General features: G+C 39.1%; 1 protein-coding gene across 1 annotated transcript in view; it reads left to right on the plus strand.

Moving 5' to 3' along the window:
* The window catches only part of TBC1D5 (TBC1 domain family member 5), a 595,923-nt gene that overhangs the window by 360,221 nt on the left and 221,004 nt on the right, over positions 1-14,698 (plus strand). The gene's annotated exons all lie outside the window — the stretch shown is intronic.

Here is a 14,698-nt window from a genome sequence, read left to right on the forward strand (position 1 = left end):
TCTGTAACATACTGTAGCAGGAGAATATGGAGCCAGTCACCCTTAGATGTATATGAGAGTGTGTGTGTGTGTTTGTATGTATGCATTCAATAACTTATAATATGAGTATGCAAATTAGCAACTTTAATAAATATGAATTAGTTGTGTAGTGCTACAGACAGCAAAAGGATCCTTTAAATTGAAACAATACGACATTCATATCTAATGTTGGGCATTCCCTTGGTAGATGTTTCTTGCAAATCACATCTTTCAACTAGATCGAATATGGAAAATTGAGAAGGTTTTATGAGATATACATAATAGATTCGCAGTGAATATGAGTTCATTATTTCAATTAGGAAGAACCTCAAGTCATAGGTTTTGAAGCAGAGCAGAAGCCACTTATTTAGACGGAGGAAAGCATGTCGGTGAGCGTTGTCTCCATGTCTGCGTGGGGCACAGTCTGTCACTAGTAACTGCAGCTTAGCTGCTCTCCTCCTGAAGCCCTGAGCTCTGACACCCTCCGCGCTCCTGCTTCCATGATACCCGTTTGCATTTTTGTGACTTAAGCTTGACTTCATCACTGAGAGTCATTCTCATTCCCAGTGGGAGGGAGAAAGCGGTGGAAATCATGGGTCTTGGGCAGCACTGCGGGTTACCGTCAGACTGGCATTTATTCCACTTTTAAGTCTGGCTAACATATATGTGATTATAGAATAAAACTCTGTTGCAAACTAACAAGTGGCCAGGTCAGGAGGCAAAGTCTATATTCTTTTCAGCTTTGTATCCCCTCTAGTGTTCCTGCCTGGGAAACCTCATGGACAGAGAAGCCTGCAGGGCTACAGTCCATGGGGTCACAAAAGACTCGGACACGAGTTAGCGGCTGAACTACAGCAATGCACTCAAATAACTGGTTTATTCAAATACAGAAAACCATTTTATAGCCTCGAAAATTGTTTTCTGGTCTAGAAATTTGTCTTAAATATTGGAGAAAGAAACCAATGCTGGACACATTTATCACTTCTTTGAAATGCTCTCTTGCCTGCTACCTCTTTGGCTGAGCTGGGGCTTTACATTGCGGTGGTCGTGGCATGGACTTGGGTACGGTGATTTTTAGCCAGTGTCTTCTGGTTTCCTTATCAGACATTAGTTCCCATCTGCTTTCTCTTCATAATGACCCATAGAACTTCTTTCACATCCAACCAGCACCTTCCCAATAAAATTCTGTGATCCCTGACATGATTACTCTTAATCTTTGAACTTCATTTTTTAACAGTACTAACAAAATCAGGGCTTGCAGTAACAGTAGCTGACTCAGTTATCCCTTTTTTTTTGTATATATGTATTATTTTAAAATACACAATTTTTCATCCTTGAAGAAATCACTCATTCTCTTAATTGTTCTGTATTACATTCTGTAGTGCAAGGATTTTACTTGTATCACTTGTCAAATTTGATTTCATAATTTCTTTTGGTGAGGCAATGTGGTTGAGTTTCCCAGCATCCTTACGCTACCCTAAGCTGTACCACTCATCTATATATTTCCTCCTGATGACTGTTAGAATGGGCACAAAGGATAATATGAGTGTAATATAAAATGGCAGTTAGAAGCATAGGCTTTGAGTGAACTCCAGGAGTTGGTGATGGACAAGGAGGCCTGGCGTGCTGCGATTCATGGGGTCACAAAGAGTCAGACACGACTGAGCGACTGAACTGAACTGAGCCTTGTTTAACCACTCTGAGCCTTGGTTTCTTCATCTGTGAAATGGAAATAAAACATAGTGGTGCATACTTCATGGAGAGCCTATGAAAATCAAATCATAATACATAAAAATCATAGTGTTCTGTAGGGGATAAACACTGAGTGTATGGTGAGCACTGCTTTCGTTTCCATTATCTGCCATTATCGTTGCAGACTTAACGTATCATTGCCCTGTCAGCATGATGTACCCTGTGGTTCGTGAGCCCTTCTAGCTCTGACTTTGGCTTTCTGTGTTTTCTTCAGTAAAGCATCCAAGCTTCTACTTAAGTGGAAACGTAATAGCTATCCTTTGTGGGGTGTGCTTCTCAAGAAATAGTACAAAAGTGAAGAGTAAACTTTGAGAAACATCATAGCAGTTTGACAGAATAATTTTATGTCCTTGAACCTAATAAATGTTGTAGGTTTTGTCTCATGGAAATAAATTAAAATTATTAGTTTTGTTTTAAATTATCCAAGTAATATTAACCTAAATAACTGCTGGTGCTCCTATATGTTGCTGTTGGGAGAAAGTTGTTTACAAGATGGAGAAGAGGTTATTTAGCAAAAAGAAATTATATCCCATATTGAGTCCAGGTTTCTAATTTTAGTCAATCTTAGCAGTTACATGATACATTAAAATCTAATTAAATCTGCTTTCTGATATGGTTGTGGTTATCTTTAAGAAAAAGATTTGGGACTTCCCTGGTGATCCTGTAGCTAAGACTCCACGCTCCCAATGCAGGGGCCTGGGTTCAATCCCTGGTCAGGGCACTAGATCCCACATGCCGCAACTAAGAGACCAGGCACAACCAAATAAATAAGTAAATACTTTCTTTAAAGAACTGAAAAAGGTTTTGTAATTGCCCCCATTCTGGTGTTCTTGCCTGGTGAATCCCAGGGACAGTGGAGCCTGGTGGGCTGCCGTCTGTGGGGTCACACAGAGTCAGACACGACTGAAACGACTTAGCAGCAGCATTCTGATATTTGTGTGAGAATATATGTGGAAGTCTCCTGATGTGGTAAATACGCCATCTATAAATGCACGTGTTGCTTTTTGTTAATAAATGTATTTAGCAACATTAGAATTAATAGTGTGTCCACATGAAATGTGGAACTTTTTGTTCTAGTTCTGTGAAAAATGGCATTGGTGATTTGATAGGGATCACATTGAATCTGTAGATCGCATTTGGTAATATAGTCATTTTCATAATATTGTTTCTTCCAACCCAGGAAGATGGAGAATATCTCTCCATCTGTTTATGCTGCCTTCGATTTCTTTCATCAGTGTCTTATAGTTTTCTTCATGCAGCTCTTTTGTCTCCTTAGGAAGGTTTATTCCTATTTTTGTTGCAACGGTGAGTGGGATTGATTCCTTAATTTCTCTTTTTGGGTTTTCATTGTTAGTATATAGGAATGCAAGTGATTTCTGTGTGTTGGTTTTGTATTCTGTGACTTGGTTAAATTCACTGATTAGGTCTAGGAATTTTCTGTATAAGTGGTGCTGGGAAAACTGGACAGCTACATGTGAAAGAATGAAATTAGAACACTACCTAACACCATACACAAAGATAAACTCAAAATGGATTACAGACCTGCATGTAAGACCAGAAACTATAAACTCTTAGAGGAAAACATAGGCAGAACGCTTTATGACATAAATCACAGCAAGATCCTCTATGACCCACCTCCTAGAGTAATGGAAATAAAAACAAAAATAAACAAATAGGACCTAATTAAATTTAAAAAATTTTACACAACAAAGGAAACTATAAACAAGGTGAAACGACAACCCTCAGAATGGGAGAAAATAACAGCAAATGAAACAACTAACAGGGGATTAATTTCCAAAATATACAGTCAGCTCATACAACTCAATACCAGAAAAACAAATAACCCAATCAAAAAGTGGGAAAAAGACATAAACAGACACTTCTCCAAAGAAGACATACAGATGGCTACCAAACACATTGAAAATGTGCTCAACATTGCTCATTATTAGAGAAATGCAAATCAGAACTACAGTGAGATACCCCTTCACACTGGTCAGAATGGCCGTCATCAAAAAGTCTACAGTAAATGCTGGGGAGGGTGTGGAGAAAAGGGAAGGAACCCTCTTGCACTGTTGGTGGGAATGTAAATTGGTGCAGTCACTATGGAAGATGGTATGGAGATTCCTTAAAAATCTAGGAATAAAACCAGCATATGACCCAGCAATCCCTCTCCTAGAAATATACCCTGAGGAAATCAAAATTGAAAAAACACATGTAACCCAGTGTCCATTGCAGCCTTATTTACAGTAGCTAGGACATGGAAGCAGCTGGATGTCCATTGACAGATGAATGGATAAAGAAGCTGTGGTACATATATAAATGAAATATTACTCAACCATTAAAAGGAACACATTTGAGTCTGTTCTAATAAGGTAGGTGAACCTAGAGCCTGTTCTACAGAGTGAAGTAAGTCAGAAAGAGAAAAGCAAATATCGTATACTAATGCATGTATATAGAGTCGAGATAGAGGGTACTGATGGAATTATTTGCAGGGCAGCAGTAGAGACACTGACATCATCCAGAACAGACTCATGGACACGGTGGGGGAGGGGAGGAAGGAGAGACTGGGATGTACGGAGGTTGCAATGTGGAAACTACATTACTATGTGTAAAATAGATAGCCAGTGGGGATCTACTGTACGACTCAGGGAGCTCCAACCAGGGCTCGGTAACAACCTAGACGGATGCGATGGGGAGGGAGGTTCAAGAGGGAGGGGACATATGAATACATATGGCTGATTCATATTGATGTTTGGTGGAAACCAACACAATTACCCTTCAATTAAAAAATAAATTCAAAATTAAAAAAATAATTAGTGTAAAAAATGTTAATTGCAAACATTGGCTAAAATCATTCCAAATTAGCTTATCTTAATTTTAAATGAATTGATGATATTTGTCTTGAAATACAGGAATAAGATCCTATGAAAGCTTGAATGTTATGTAATAACTTGCTTATTAATGCTATTATTTTGTATGTTTAAATGCATTATCTCCTGAATAACTGTAACTGGTTTTTCTGTCACGAAATGTTAAATCAACTTACTATTTAGGTTAAACAGTGTTTGCAATTAACATTTTTTACACTAATTATTTTTTTTAATTTTAAATTTATTTAAAATAAATTTAAAATTAAAAAAGCAAAATGGCTGTCTGGGGAGGCCTTACAAATAGCTGTGAAAAGAAGAGAAGCAAAAAGCAAAGGAGAAAAGGAAAGATATAAGCATCTGAATGCAGAGTTCCAAACAATAGCAAGGAGATATAAGAAAGCCTTCTTCAGCAATCAATGCAAAGAAATAGAGGAAAACAACAGAATGGGAAAGACTAGAGATCTCTTCAAGAAAATTAGAGATACCAAGGGAACATTTCATGCAAAGTTGGGCTCGATAAAGGACACAAATGGTATGGACCTAACAAAAGCAGAAGATATTAAGAAGAGATGGCAAGAATACACAGAAGAACTGTACAAAAAAGAGCTTCACGACCCAGATAATCACAATGGTGTGATCACTGACCTAGAGCCAGACATCCTGGAATGTGAAGTCAAGTGGGCCTTAGGAAGCATCACTACGAACAAAGCTAGTGGAGGTGATAGAATTTTAGTTGAGCTATTTCAAACCCTGAAGGATGATGCTGTGAAAGTGCTGCACTCAATATGCCAGCAAATTTGGAAAACTCAGCAGTGGCCACAGGACTGGAAAAGGTCAGTTTTCATTCCAATCCCAAAGAAAGGCAATGCCAAAGAATGCTCAAACTACCACACAATTGCACTCATCTCACATGCTAGTAAAGTAATGCTCAAAATTCTCCAAGCCAGGCATCAGCAGTATGTGAACTGTGAACTTCCTGATGTTCAAGCTGATTTTAAAAAAGGCAGAGGAACCAGAGATCAAATTGCCAACATCTGCTGGATCATGGAAAAAGCAAGAGAGTTCCAGAAAGACATCTATTTCTGCTTTATCGACTATGCCAAAGCCTTTGTGTGGATCACAATAAACTGTGGAAAATTCTGAAAGAGATGGGAATACCAGACCACCTGACCTGCCTCTTGACAAATCTGTATGCAGGTCAGGAAGCAACATTTAGAACTGGACATGGAACAACAGACTGGTTCCAAATAGGAAAAGGAGTACATCAAGGCTGTATATTGTCACCCTGCTTATTTAACTTATATGCAGAGTACATCATGAGAAACGTTGGACTAGAAGAAACACAAGTTGGAATCAAGATTGCCGGTAGAAATATCAATAACCTCAGATATGCAGATGACACCACCCTTATGGCAGAAAGTGAAGAGGAACTAAAGAGCCTCTTGATGAAAGTCAAAGTGGAGAGTGAAAAAGTTGGCTTAAAACTCAACATTCAGAAAATGAAGATCATGGCATCCAGTCCCATCACTTCATGGGAAATAGATGGGGAAACAGTGGAAACAGTGTCAGACTTTATTTTTCTGGGCTCCCAAATCACTGCAGATGGTGACTGCAGCCATGAAATTAAAAGATGCTTACTCCTTGGAAGGAAAGTTATGACCAACCTAGATAGCATATTCAAAAGCAGAGACATTACTTTGCCAACAAAGGTCTGTCTAGTCAAGGCTATGGTTTTTCCTGTGGTCATGTATGGATGTGAGAGTTGGACTGTGAAGAAGGCTGAGCGCCGAAGAACTGATGCTTTTGAACTATAGTGTTGGAGAAGGCTCTTGAGAGTCCCTTGGACTGCAAGGAGATCCAACCAGTCCATTCTGAAGGAGATCAGCCCTGGGATTTCTTTGGAAGGAATGATGCTAAAGCTGAAACTCCAGTACTTTGGCCACCTCATTCGAAGAGTTGACTCATTGGAAAAGACTGATGCTGGGAGGGATTGGGGGCAGGAGGAGAAGGGGATGACAGAGGATGAGATGGCTGGATGGCATCACTGACTCGATGGACGTGAGTCTGAGTGAACTCCGGGAGTTGGTGATGGACAGGGAGGCCTGGCGTGCTGGGATTCACGGGGTCACAAAGAGTCGGGATTGACTGAGCAACTGAACTGAACTGAACTGAAGTGATATTATGCTTCCCTGGTGTCTCAGACGGTAAAGCGTCTGCCTGCAATGCGGGAGACCCGGGTTCGATTCCTGGGTTGGGAAGATTCCCCTGGAGAAGGATATAGCAATCCACTCCAGCACTCTTGCCTGGAAAAATCCCATTGATGGAGGAGCCTGACAGGCTACAGTCCATGGGGTCGCAAAGAGTCGGACACCACTGAGCGACTTCACTTTCACTTTCAAGTGATGTTGTAAAATAATATTTCCTAAAAGTTATCTTCCATTAACTTTGTGAAAGATTACTCCTTTTATACCAAAAATGAAATTTCTCTTTAAAAACTCAGAAAATTTATCATCTTGACTTGTCTTTTGTTTCCTAATTATTAGACTTTTTAAAATTCAAGTTCTAAGGGGCCTATTAATGCATGCTGGCTAATTTCCAAAGTAAAGCATTGACTACATGAATTCAAGGTAATTTCTAACAGTTGCTGTTCGGTGTTTTCATTTTAATATGAGAATAAGAATGTCCTGTGATTTCATCACTTAGGAATTATTTTTGTGAAAAAACCTCTAAAATATTACTTTTACCATTTATCCCTGAGTATGTGTTATTTTGTTTCCAGAAGAACCTAATCATAGCAGATAAAAATACAAGTATTCAATGCTGTTTTCTTAATACTATTTTATAAAGAGATTAAAAATTGAAGTTTAAAAATAACAGTTTTTGCTAGGCCAGAGTAACTGTATTTTATTATCACTTTTAAATATATTGAACCTGTATATTTTCAACTACATTTTATTCTTTGATATAAATAGAATACATAATAAGCATCTGTGGGATATGCAGTTAATGTCATTTTTGAGGAAGGATCCTCATAACACACTTGGGCTTTGGCATTCTTAAATTATGAGCACTTTACAGCACTCACGGGATAAATTCCATATCTCCCAAATGTTTATTGTACATCTTTCATTTCCCTTATTTCCTATTTTCTGGATTAGCAGTTGTTTTGCTGTGTTGATGTCTAGTAATTTAGTAGAGGAGGTTCTTGGTTATTGATAAATAATCTGCTAAATTTTGATATTGTTTCCAAATATTTATATCACAGTATATTTGTTCTAACACATATCAATGTGATTGTGTATAACTACCAAGTTTTTCGAGCTGATATTTGAAGTATAATCATATGGTCAAAAATACAAGTGTCATCAAAGTTAGTGTAATTACCCACCTTTAAAATTCTCTCTCAACAGATTAAGAAATGGCTTCCTGTTCTAAACACAGTGATTGAAATGTTCTTATCTTTTTAATGAGCTTTACATTATGTATTAAATATAAAATATATATTTGATACCTTGTTATGCACTGAGCAATCCCCCCAAGTTAATCCTTTTGAAAAAGCTGGGTTTTCCTCCTTCTATATGAAGAGTTATAATTAAGAATTATGGGGAAAGATAATTATTTGAAATAATGATTAATAATTGTTAATAGTCATTGTTTCCTAAGGACCAGACATTGTCCCTAAAGGCTGTCATCAGCTACTTATTCTCACAACACATTGGCATACGTATTGTGACCATCTCCATTTTGTAGATGAGGAACTCAGAAGTATAAAGGCTTACTCTGTTTAGATAGACTAGCTACCAAGAAGCTGAGCCAGGCTTTGCACTCTTGAGCCTGCATTCATACTCTGGTTTCACTAGGACTATGAGGATGTAGGAAACTGAGACGCGTAGATGTCTGTGTATCAGACTAGACCAGGAGCCAGAGGCAGGGCGAGCAGGCGAGCAGCAGGGACGGACAGGGCCGGGGCCGGAGTCAGAGGAGCCTGTTACTAGTGCTCAGAAACCCGCCTGCTCCAGAATTGCATCCCACTAAAATTCAGTGCAAAGATTAAAAAAATTTTGCAATGTACAGAAAATGTATAAAGAATAAAAAGAAAATTTGTATTCTTTATACATAATAAATCCTTAAAATTAGTAAGAAATCACTTTACGTGTAAAATATTTAGAAAACTAAAGTGAAGCAAAAAATAAAAGTTAGAATTCTCTCTTTTTAAAAAAAAAAAAAAATCAATGGCCAACAAATATACAGAAAGGGTTTCAACTGTTCAAATATTAAAGAGTTATAAATTAAATAGCATTTAACTCAGTGCTAATCTTATCAATTTGGGGTTTGGTCAGGAAAGTAAGTAAAATGCCTGCTAAACTTGGGCTCCTTGACTCCTGATTGCACTTTTAAGCTTATAGACATCTTAAGGGAATTGGAGCAAAGGTCTGTATAAAGATGTTTATCACAGTGTTATTTATGATATGAAAGGGAGGCTAATTTCTAATAATAAAGGAAATAATAGGGTAAATAAGTTCATTTGATGAAATTAGGCCATGAATTAAATGATGTATTTGTGAACTATATAATCCCAAGAGATGATGCTAATAAGAAATTCTAAGGGAAAAAAATCACTAAGAAAAACTACATTTAATCTATTTTCCTAGTTGAAAAACTTATATATGTTTGAAATGAAATTTAGCCTGTAAGTAGTGTTAACATTGGTTATCTCTAACAGGGAATAAAGGTTTATTTTCTATACTTTTTTCTATTTTCTCAGTTATCTCTATTTAATCACTAATTGATTTTATAAGAGTTAAAAAAAAATATGGCAAACGTAAAAAGTGCTTAATTGCTATTAGTGGGCACACATGTCAATATCCAGAAAACTGAAATACTTCAAAGACGTATTTGAGCTATCAGTAATCTTTTAGGAATTAAGGAAAGTGGAGGCCGTGGAAAGAATATTTAACACTGTATTGACCAGAGAAATATTAATACATTGTTTGCCACCTGAATATTATTGGTCAGAGTGTTTTAGTATTCACTTACATAACAAATTGCTAGCCTCAGGCATTATTTTCTGCAAAAATCCCCTGGTCAGTTATGTGTTAATAGGAAAGAAAAAATTTCTGCTTTAACACCTGCAGTGCAATAAAGTGTATTTACTTCAGTCTCTGACAGTATTCTAGAACTTCAAAAAGAATAGATAATCTGTAATCTTTTGAAAGAAAAATTATATATATATATCTATCTAGTATGTGTTCACCAAAACAATTTGGACAAGATAGAACTTTGTTTTCTGTTAAATTACCAGATTAGAGAAGAACTTTTGACTAAAGATTTTTATTTCACCATTTTCATTTAATATTCTTTTGCGCAAACAGAGAAATTGAAGACTGAATGATACTGCATTTAGGCTGAAATGGAGCTTTGGGTGGTAACTGTGTTGAGAGTATGAATGAGTGTGCTGCGGCCCAGGGCGGGTGCGGTCCTGGTGGCTGCCACACGCTTTGCTGTTGGTCCTGCACAGAATTCCAGCATCTCAGAATCTTTGGGAAGGTCGTAGCTACTCAGGAAATACTCCGTCTCCCTTGTGCTACTTACAGTAAATGGTTGAATATCTCAGGTTGACCAGCCCCTGGTTGTGGCGTTTGGTCCCATCACAGATAGCTTGTTTCACGGCAGATTTCACTCACCTGTCCACTGTGCCTCCCAGCAGAATGTAACAAGTATTTGAATTCCCAATAAATGGTAGGCTTTTATTCACAAGGAGCTCTTAGCATAACATAGAGGAAAAAATAAGATTTGATATAATACAGATTTCGATTAAATCATGGCTTTAAAGGACTGGCAAGGTGGCCTAGTAAATGCTAAAATTACAAATAACTGCTAAACAAGTATCAACAAAAAACAAGGCAAAAAATGCTGGAACCTACCAGAAATGATACCTTGAATCTGAAAATGAAGCAATCACAGTGAGGTGGTAGGAGGGGTGCAATCACAGTAAAATCACATCGCATACCTGCCAGGTGGGCAAGCCACAAACTGGAAAATAATTATACCACAAAAGTTCTTCCACAGGAGTGAAAGTCCCAAACCCCATGTCACGCTTCACAGCCTGGGGGTCCAACAATGAGAGGAGGAGCCCCAGGAGAAGCAGGCGAACCGCGTGCTGAAGGGCAGTGGGGTTTGATCATGGGGATTCCAGAGGGAGAGGGGGAAGCAGCACTAGGGGAGCAGCGATGAGCAACTGAAGAAGCGCCACTCCTGGGGGGCACACACAGGGCCCTATGTGCACCAGGACCCAGGGGGAGCAGTGATCTCCTCAGAGATTAGGCCAGACCTCCCTGCTAGTGCGGGAGGGGCTCCTGCAGAAGCCGGGACAGCTGTGGTTCACAGCAGGGACAGAGACACTGGTAGCAGCAGTTCTGGTGAGGACTTAATGGTGTGAACCTTCCCAGAGGCTTCTGTTTCCTCCCCAAGACCTCTCCCGCAGCCAACAGCTTGTAGGCTCCCAGTGCTAGGACCCTTCAGGCCAGAAAACTACCGGGCAGGAACACAGCCCGCCTCTCGGCAGAGGGGATGCCTAAAGGCTTCCTGAGCACATCCCTGCCAATGGAGGGATAAGACCCAGCTGCACCCACGAGGGGCAGAAGCCCTCCCCAGAAAGCCTGCCTAAGCCTCTCCGACAGCCTCATCTGCCAGGGGAGACAGCTAAAACAAGACGGACTATACAGCCCTGCAGCCAGTGGAAATGGAAACAACAGCCAGAGAGAATCAGACAAAATGAGATAGCAGAGGGACATATCTCAGATGAAGGAACAAGGTAAAACCCCAGAAGAACCACTAAATGAAGTAGAGATAGGCAGCCTACTAGAAAAAGAGTTAACAGCAATTGTAGCGAGGGTGAGCGAGGACCCAGACAGCACTGGTCTAGATCTTTATTCTAGGGTGAGGGGGAGGAAAGTGTCATTGAAACGTGATGATTTGGGATTTCCTCACGGTCCATTAGTGAAGATCTCCCTTTCTAACATAAGGGTTGCATGTTCTATCCCCAGTCCAGGACCTAAGATCCCACATGCCTCATGGCAAAAACCCAAAATGTAAAACAGAAGCAATATCGTAACACATTTAGTAAATACATTAAAAATGGTCGACACCAAAAAAAAAAAAAACCTTTGAAAATCAGTAATGGCTTTATAATCAAATGGCACTGGCGGCACAGTGGTAAACAGGTCGAAGGGGGAGTAGCACTGAGGGAGCAGCGGTTAGCAACGAAAGCGCTAACCTGTACTCCCGAAGAGAGGTGCTGGTGGCCTGAGACCAGGCAAAAAGCGAGGAGGATGGTAGAGACAAGTGGACATGCGCAGAAAAGACCACGCTGCTGAATTTTCAGGACTTGTATTAATTGAATGTGGGAGTGGGGAAGGGGGAAGAGTCAAAGATAATTTGGACAGAAAGGTCACTAGTGGTAAAAATGACAAATATAATGAACAACAGGGAAGAAATTTGAAAGAGGAATTCATTATGGATATGCTGAGTGTCATCTTTCTTTGGGACGTTTAGTATTCAGTAGGAAATTGTATTATACAGTTTTATTACAGAGTTTTGAAGACAGATTTGGGAGAAATGGTTTGAAAGTTGACATGCAACATGATGCTGATTGGAGTTGTCAGTAAAGTGAGACAAGAAGGACAAAAACAAATCCTGAAAACATCCAGGCACGTGTACCTGACGTCCGTGTATTTAAACCGGCATGCAGTTTGGTCTAGTTCACATTTTAACTAAAACGTAGCGTAGTTGATGTGTTGGAGAGAGGCAAGATGGAAACATGGCTGCTGCTAAGGATGGCTTTGCACTTGTCTGGGTAACAGTTGATAATAGCAGCGGAGGAGAAGTGGTCTGAAGAAATGTTTCACTGATAGAATCTATGGTTTGGTAATAACCCAGGCTGATGATGCTGATTTGAGAAAATGGAGGACACGGGAATGGAGTCACTATAGTTTCACGGCATCCAGCGCGCCTCCCTGTCGGACCACCTTTTCGTCTGTTCTGAAGCAGTCTGCCCAGTCTGCGTGTTACCAAACCCGACCGCCACAGGCCTGAGGCTCACCTTGTCTTCTGCCCTGTTATGGATACCTCTGTTCACTCTCTGTATACTCTGGAGTTAGCTGTTTCCTCTTCTTTGTGCCCAGGAGCCATTAGGTATTCTATCTTCAATGTTTCTAACCTAGTCCTCTTTGCTAGTTTCTTAAGAAAAAAATGAAACAGCAAAACAAAAACCTTTCTTTGAGCCGCCTCCTCCAGTAGTCCTATTTAATGCCTCTTTGTTTTCTCAACCTCCAGAAATAAATATTCAATTTCCATTTTCCAGTGATTCGTGTCACTGTGGAGTAAGTATAAGTGGTTGGTCTAAATACACCAGTTAAAAGACAGTTTGGAAGATTTTAAACAGCATAACCCAACTACATGCTGTCTACAAGAAGCTCACTTCAAATATGATGGTATTTGTAGATTAGAAGGTTGGAAAAAGGTAAAACACAGAAACATTAAAAGAAACGGGGAAAGCTATAATAATGTCAAATACACTAGACTTCAGAGAACAAAAAATTACCAGAGACAAAATGGATATTACATAGTGGTAAAAGGGTCAGTCCACCAAAAGGATTTAGCAGTCCTTAATGTGTGTGTATCGAAACAACAGAGTTGCAAAATATGTGAGCCAAAAAAGAACTGAAAGAAGAAACACAAATCCATATTTATAGTTGGAGACTATTAATAATTGATAGTAAACTAGACCAAAAAGTATAGAACTCAACAATGGTAGTTTGTACCTTGAGAACCTAGAAAGAGAAGACTAATTCAAAGCAAGCAGAGGAAGGAATAAAGGTAAGGATGGAAACCAATATAATTAAAAACACTACACAGGTAATAGAATAACAAGAAGCAGAAGAGTAAGAAAAATGAAACAAAAAGCTATTTCTTTGAAAAGATTAATAAAATTAACAGGCTTGAACAAAAGAGAGGCAGGAGAGAAGGTGGGCATGCTTACAGGAGAGCACAGCAAATATCCTGGTGGTGATGGAGAGTCTTGGTGCCGGGGCTGTGAGTTGTGATGTGTCCCGAGGGGGACGGTGTTACCATGCTTCTTTAGGACGTTACCCTTGGGGACACTGGATTCACAGACTCACTCTACTGTTTCTTCCAACTCCATGTGAATATACAATTATCTCACAATAAGTTTAGTTATAATAATGTCAATACAGATAGCTCACGTCTTTTGCCCAACCAAATAAATTGGGTTTATTTTCTTAGTATTTAGTTTAAAGTTTTCCGTATATTCCATAGACAGGTCTGTTGTCATATTTGTTATTCACAAATAGTATCTTCCTGCCAGTAGATTGTATTTTCATTTCTTTCAAGCATCTTTGCTAGAGCAAACATTTTTCCTTTTTGGTGAAATTCAAATTATCTATTGTTTCCATATCAAGTGTGTTTTGGTTGTCGTATCTAAGAATTCTGTGTTTAACCCAAATCATAAACATCTTATTTTCTCCTGATTGTTTTGTGTAGTATGTTTAGGCCTGTGATCCATTTTGAGTAAATTTTTATATGAAGTGAGAGGTCACAATTAATTATTTTTGGCAGATAGAATCCAGGTATTCTAGTATCATTGTAGAAAGACTATCCTTTTCCCATTAAGTTGCCTTTGCATCTTTGTCAAAAATCAGTTGGTTTCATTTGTGTGGGTTTATTGCTGATCCATATTTTTTACTTCTGTTTTTCTGTTAATTACTGAAAGAGGAGTGTTGATCCAGCTGTAACTGTAAAGTTCTCTGTTTCTGAAAAGCCACTTCAGAATGACAGACGCCTGAGACTGAGAATTAGCCATCAGTATTCTTAGGTGCGTGCTGAGTTGCTTCAGTTGAGTCCGACTCTTTGTGACCCCGTGGGCTATAGCTTGCCAGGCCCCTCAGTTCATGGGATTCTCCAGGCAAGAATAGTGAAGTGTAAGATACTCCAGGCAAGATCCCCTTCTCCAGGGGGTCTTCCCGACTCAGGGATCGAAC

Source organism: Bos mutus, chromosome 1, assembly GCF_027580195.1.
Source record: "Bos mutus isolate GX-2022 chromosome 1, NWIPB_WYAK_1.1, whole genome shotgun sequence".
In the NCBI taxonomy this organism is placed as follows: Eukaryota; Metazoa; Chordata; class Mammalia; order Artiodactyla; family Bovidae; genus Bos; species Bos mutus.